Source organism: Amblyomma mixtum, chromosome 3 (genome assembly GCF_055824585.1).
Source record: "Amblyomma mixtum isolate Tamu chromosome 3, ASM5582458v1, whole genome shotgun sequence".
Classification (NCBI taxonomy): domain Eukaryota; kingdom Metazoa; phylum Arthropoda; class Arachnida; order Ixodida; family Ixodidae; genus Amblyomma; species Amblyomma mixtum.
Genome location: NC_143014.1, coordinates 366,516,528 through 366,523,772, shown reverse-complemented (window position 1 = coordinate 366,523,772; position 7,245 = coordinate 366,516,528). Strand labels below are relative to the sequence as shown.

The 7,245-nt window shown below is 51.1% G+C and overlaps 1 pseudogene; it reads left to right on the top strand.

Moving 5' to 3' along the window:
* Positions 1-516: 516 nt before the first annotated feature.
* LOC149356667 (uncharacterized) lies at positions 517-2,361 on the top strand (annotated as a pseudogene).
* The last annotated feature ends 4,884 nt before the right edge of the window (positions 2,362-7,245 follow it).

Below are 7,245 nucleotides of genomic sequence, written 5' to 3'. Positions count from 1 at the left end.
TTGGCTATTTCGGCGGGTTACATGTAATGGATCTGTTGCTTTGCCTGCGGGCTTTTCGAAAGCGCACTTATTTTGGCGCAGTGTGAGCAAAATTTACAAGAGAATAAAGGAAAGGATAGCTCAAGCGATCAAATGCCCTTGCCAGGCCGATTTGTGCCAGTGTAGTTGTTCGTGAGCGCCACTGCAATACTTCAACACCTTAGACGAGCTTTGGTCTTTGTGTGGGTAGCGAAGGAGTGCGGACGTGCGTCGCATGGGCTCCGCAGATTTCAACCCCCACGGACTATCTCGACCCACTGGGCCACCAACTTTTTGTTGGATCTGAAAGAACTCACAAGCTGGATCACCCGGACACCGGTTTCAAGACGGTAGGACCATTTTTTGGCGATTTTACCGGACTGTGAAGCCGCGCGTGGCTCGGGTGACTTTTTGGCGGGAAACGCTCGCCGCTGAGCCTACTTAGGCTTAGCACGACTACGGGCGTTCGCGGGCAGCCAAGCCCGCTGAGCGACCGCGATGCAGCCTGGAACCACCTCCCGCACCGCAGAATACCCAGATTTTGAGCCATCAACGAGCAGAATAGCCCAGAATTTGCTAGAAGCACAAAAGATGCACGACGCGTTCCTCGACATTTCCAACTCCGAGAATTCGTCAGGCGGGGGAATCGAGGAATCCGCCATGCAGGAGCAGCAAGACACTCAAAAAGAAGACGAGCCAAATTGGGAATTGGCCCTGACCAAACGCCAAAAGAAGCGACAGAGAAGAAACGGACGGAACGCCGCCACAAACGCCGCAATTTTCCCGGCCGCTCAAGGTGACCTCGGAGGAGTATCCCTGGCCTCTACGCCGACAGCTGGCGTTCCATCTGCCGGCGCGCTGAAAAAAGACGGGAAAGGAACGCAACGGCAGCCCAGGCGAAGGCTGCCCCCGCTCCCCAGGGATGATTTCAAGATTATTTTGCGACCGAAGGGACTTGTAGTCAAGTCACTCCAGCAATTCCAAGTGGCCCGGGCCGTCGCCGCGGCATGCAACAACAAGTTCGAAGGAAGAGACCTGATCACCAGGCTCCGTACAGGATCGAATATCATAATCGTGAGCACGCCGAACGAAGAGGCCGCCCAGCTCGCGAGACGCATCACCAGCCTCAAGATCGAGGGACGCTCATACGACGTGAACGCTTACGTGGCCGCACCGGACGACACCCGGCGTGGCGTGATACACGGAGTGGACCCCGGAGCGACACCGGAGGAACTGAAAGCCGACTTGTGGACGCGCACATAGGGTGTTACCATCCCCAGCGCCCGAAGACTAGGCAAGACCAAGACAGCCGTCATCACTTTTGACGGACCCATCACACCGAAACACGTCATCTACTGCGGAGCCGAGTACAAGTGCTACCCGTATCGGCCCACAAGACAAATCTGCTATGTTTGCTGCCAACCAGGTCACCGCTCCGACGTGTGCCCCACACCGGACGCCAAGGCTTGCAAACAGTGCGGGATGCAAAACCCGCCAAAAGACCACCAGTGTACCCCGAGATGCCTGATCTGCGGAGGTGACCACGCTACCGGATCGAGGGAGTGTCACGACCGACTAAACAAAGCCAGGGAGCCGCTAGGCAAGGTCATCAGCGGCAACAATGGCGGCGGACGCGAGAGCAGACGCCGCAGCCGGAACGACCGTGGCGAGAAACCGAGGTGGTTCAGCTCGGAGGGGGAGACCTCGCAGAGCCGCTCGAGATCCCGGGCGTCACGGAGCAGTTCACGGAGCCGATCACGGTCCTTCCCGCCCCTGCCACCCCCGGCCATGAAGGGAGGGAGCCAGCAGCAGCAGCAGGAGAAGAAAAAACAGAAGCAAAGCCGAAAGAGCGGCGGCGTCAAGGTGATCTGGGGAGCCGAAAACCCCTGGTTTGCTCCGGACTCGGGAGGGATAACTAACAAACATAACACAAACACAAAGAGCAACCGCGAACAACCTAGACAGGAGGACGCGGAGAAAATAGCACTGAGACGCGAATTAGAACTATCACGCGCTAGGCAGATAGAACTAGAGCGCCAAATAGCAGAGCTCACGAAGGCAGTACGAGACCTTAAGTCGAATAGCCCTCAGCAGCCACAAACATCACAAACCCAAGCCTCGTCGCAAACAGGCAACGAGGATCTCAATACATTTAAGGCAGAAATCCAGCAAATGATGCAGCACATGATGCAGCAGATGATGCAGCAAGTGCAACTGCAAGTCTCAGAACTCCGGAGTAGCATCCGCAAGCAGAAATTCGCCGAGAACATTAGAGAAAAGGCCTACCACCGCCCCGCGCTGGCAGCCCTCGCCAACTCGCCCACAAACAACACTGAAGCTTAAATATGGCCAACAAAAACTTACGCAAGCAAGAAACCCTAGACATATGGCAATGGAACTGCAGAGGCTAGCGCAAGGAGCAGGGCCTACTCCAACAACACATCTATACACAATGACCGCCCGACATCATAGCGCTTCAAGAGACGGGCACTACGCCAACACTCGCAATATATACGTGCTACGAGACTCAGGAGAAAGGAAGAACGGCAACCCTCGTCAGTAAGGCGCTCATCGCCATAAACCACGACAGGATAGCCGACACAGACGTAGAACACGTGATAGTAGAAATTATACCAAAGAAGAAAAGAAAGAGGGGCAGCATCTTCATTGTGAATGGATACAGCCCTCCAAAACAGAGGAAAGCAAAATTTCACGAACTTTTCCACGGCGCACGCAAACTAGCAAAAAACAACACGCTATCATACTAGGAGACTTCAATGCCATGGACAAAAGCTGGGGATACCAAACAGCTAACCCGAAAGGTAAAGCACTATCAGAGACAGCAGAAAACACTGACTGCAACCTCCTCACCGACTCGGACACTCCAACCAGAAAAGGAAACAGCGTCAGTACAGACACGTGCCCCGACCTCACATTCATACGGGGAGCAGAACAGGCAGTGTGGGAGAATGTGTTAGAAAATCTCGGGAGTGACCACTACATACTCAAAACGCAAGTAACCTCAGACGGGCTAAAGCGTCACCTGGGATCGGCAATAATTACGGATTGGAGCGCTTTTCGAGAGGCATGCGACGGGAATCTCGCCGCGAACGGGATCCAATCGATAGAAGAGTGGGGAAACATGCTCAAAGAAAAACAGCGCAAGTACACTAAAGAAATCGCGCGAACGACGCAGACACCTGAGGTAGATGCCAGGCTGCTCAAGCTGTGGGAAGCTAGACGCGGGCTCACCAAGAGGTGGAAGAAACAATAGTACAACAGAAAACTAAAACTGAAGATCGTAGAAGTCACAGCAAAAGCAGAGGAGTACGCGGCGCAATTGGCAAGGCAAAATTGGCAACAATTCAGCGACTCCCTCAACGGAACTTTGAGCACAGCGAGGACGTGGCATATCCTCAAGGCTCTCATAGATCCAACCAAGACCAAGGCAGAAAACAACAAAGCCATCTACCGGTTAATCCACCAGTTCGAGGGACTAGACTCAGAACTTCTGGAAAAAGTACGTGACACAAACCCAGCAGCTTACGCAGAGCGCTACCGGGGAAGAGAAAACGATACCCTGGACAGACCCATCACGCGAGAAGAGGTCTACGCAGCGATTCGCAACACAACCAGAAACACGGCCGCGGGTGCAGACAAGATCAATAACGCACTCATCCGCAACCTCAGTGATGAGCTAGTCGCAGAATTCACCGACTTTCTCAACAAACACTGGGAAGCGGAGACCGTCCCCGAGGAGTGGAAGCATGCGGAGGTAGTCATGATTCCTAAACCGGGCAAGAAACTACAAATTGAGAACCTCAGACCAATCTCACTCACATCGTGCCTAGAAAAACTGTACGAACGAGTGGTGACGCTGAGACTACAACAGTACATGGAGGACAACGAACTGTATCCCCACACCATGTTCGGTTTCAGAACAAAACTATCTACCCAAGATGTACTACTCCAAATCAAAGAAGAGGTACTCGGGAACGTCCCCAAGAGCGTAGAGAACATAATAATGGCATTAGACATCAAGGGGGCTTTTGACAATGTCAGTCACGAGGCTATCCTTACGGGCATGAACGACCTGAACTGCGGAAGGAGAGTCTACGGCTACGTCAAAGCCTTCCTCTCAAACAGAACGGCAACGATTGGCCTGGGGGAGCTCAGATCAGACAAATTCCTTACTCCAGACAAAGGAACACCTCAAGGATCGGTCATCTCCCCTACGCTCTTCAACATAGCCATGATTGGCTTAGCAAAACAGTTAAAAGCAATCGACGGCGTACACCATGCCATGTATGCAGACGACATCACCATCTGGGTCAACACAGGCTCGCTTGCAGAGAAAGAAGAGAAATTACAAAAGGCAGCTACCTGCGTACAGAACTACGTCAGAGAAAGAGGCCTAGCATGCTCCACCGAGAAATCCGAGCTCCTAAGAGTTTGGAGAGGAAAACGAAATCGCACAGTCCCCACTAGCGACGACTTAAAGTTAAAAGTATACCTCGAGGGGAAGTCGATACCAGAAAAAACACTCATCAAAATCTTGGGGATGTGGATACAGTCAAACCAACGCTGCACCCACACCCTCGCCCTACTCAAAGCATCCACTCTACAAGTGGCCCGCATGATCAAGCGCATCTCACACAAACGTCATGGCATGCGAGAGGAGGACACACTCAAGCTGGTTAGAAGCCTGGTGGTCAGCCGAGTGATATACAGCCTCCCCTACTACAATCCTATCAAGAGTGAGGTACAACAGGCGGACGTGATCCTACGCAAAGCCTACAAAACCGCACTCCACCTTCCTCACAGCACTTCAACCGAAAAGCTCCTAGCCCTAGGACTACACAACACTTTCGATGAATTGAGAGAAGCACAACTAGTCTCCCAACTCCGCAGACTACAGCAGACCCCACCTGGCAGGGAGCGCCTAACGAAACTGGGCCGCGCCGATCAAATTCAAGAGATACAGAGGACAGAAACAATCCCGGACGAATATCGCAAAACACTGAAAGTAACGCCCATACCCAGGAACATGGATCCCAACATGAACAAAGCACGTAGAGAGGCAAGGGCTGAATACCTACAAAAGACATTAGCACCCCAAGAAACGACGGTATACGTGGACGCAGCCACATACACCAGAACAGCGGGGCAGCACAACAGCAATGCGGTAACAACAGTGATTGACTCGACCCTACGCGAGATCACCAGCGCATCACTAAAACACTGTACGATAGTCGAGGCTGAAGAAGCGGCCGTCGCTCTAGCGGCAGCGGAGGGCTATCGATCTAAACGGTCTCTAACACTCATTACAGATTCACAAACAGCATGCCGCAACTACCTACGCGGCAGAATAGGGCACAGAGCGCTCCGCATACTCCGCTCTGGGGGCCACATAACACAACGACAACCAAACGAAGAACCAATCAGGCATACGATAGTATGGACGCCGGGACACGCGGGAGTAACAGGGAACCAAGAGGCGGACAGGATAGCTCGAGGGTACACTTATTACCGAGCATCCAAAGTAGCCGACCTCGTGGAGAACGAACCTGTTCCCCAAGATTATTCGGCGATACTAAATTATTACAAGGGCTGCAGAAAGCGGTATCCATCACCACACAACTCCCTTAGCAGAGAAGACTGTCGCGTGGAGGCAACTACAAACGGGCTCGTACCCGAACCTACACGTACAAAACAAAATGTATCCCACACAATACACTGACAAAGAACCACCCACGCTGTACCACATAACGTGGGCATGCCAGACGATAAGCGTGATACCAGTTATAACCAACCCGAGTGCGGAGCAATGGGAGGGAGTGCTCTCCAGCGATCGCCGAGTCGACAAAGAAGGTCTGATTCGGCGAGCACATCTGGCAGCAGCTTCCAGCGGAGCCCTGGACTAAGGGCAGCCGACCTTTGTACAAGCAGATGGACAAAGCCATCTGACAGCCGCAGAAGAAAAGCAAATCTAGAGCTTAATAAAGTTGTTCACTAACTCACTCACTCACTGATTCACTCAACACCTTACGCATTCGTTTTAAAGTAAGCAACATATTTGAAAAGGTTCAATCAAAGCAGGCACTGCAAGCTGTAGCCAATTTGAGAGAGCTGAAGGGAAAATCTTACAAAAAAGGTGAGAAAACGTGAGAGCTTGTAGCCATCTGCCAATCGCAGTTTTTCCTTTTCATGATTGTCTGGTATTAAGAGATTAGGACTTCTATCAAATGAATCCAGCAAAATCAAACATAAATACTGGTCTTAAAATTTCGAATAGCACAAGTGATAAAACAGATTCAACGTCTTCTAAAACTTTCCTGGGAGACTGGCAGGCCCCGGGGTTTTAGAAAGCGGCAATCGACAAAATTCACCCTCTATTTCACCCAAGGTTAAAGAACCACTTATTATCGTGCACACATTTTCAGGAAGCACCATTATCATAGGCACAAGGCGCGCTATTTCAGAATCAGGCCACGGTACCATCAGGGTACTCAGATACTATTACGCCCCTGAGCGCCCTCCGTAAATAACATGAACAATGGTATGAAGATTTAGTAACTAAAAGACAACCAACGTAAAGGTGAACGGCGAGGGAACAAGACATGCTATGACAACAAAGTTGCCAGAATGGAAAACAACAGCTAATAAGAGTACACGCAAAGGTGTGGGAATAAAACGTAATATGCCAAAGTAGATAGAGGAAATCAAGAGAACAAGCAACCGGAGTGTAGGCGATTGGGAAAGAATTAAACATGATATACGAGATGTGAAAATGGAAACAAGCATGACGAGAGGGTAGCAACAAAAAGCACGTGGATGGAAGAATTTTTCTTTAACTGCGAAGTTTCTGAGAAAGCTGTATAGCTTTCCTTTGTAGCCGTATGGCTGCGCTTGGGTGGATGCCAATGAGTAATTAATCCCTTATTACAAATTTACTCCACCTTGGGGGATTCCCCTAAACATTTGGTCAACCCTGTTCCCACTTCGAGTTATTGATCAATTCGCTCTCGCCCTACCATAAGCTTGCCGTCCCGGTTAGCTCAGTTGGTAGAGCGACTGATCCGGTGTAGCGGTGGTCCCGGGTTCGAACCCCGGACCAGGACGAACTTTTCTTTAACTGTGAAGTTTCTGAGAAAGCTGTATAGCTTTCCTTTGTAGCCGTATGGCTGCGCTTGGGTGGATGCCAATGAGTAATTACTCCCTTATTAC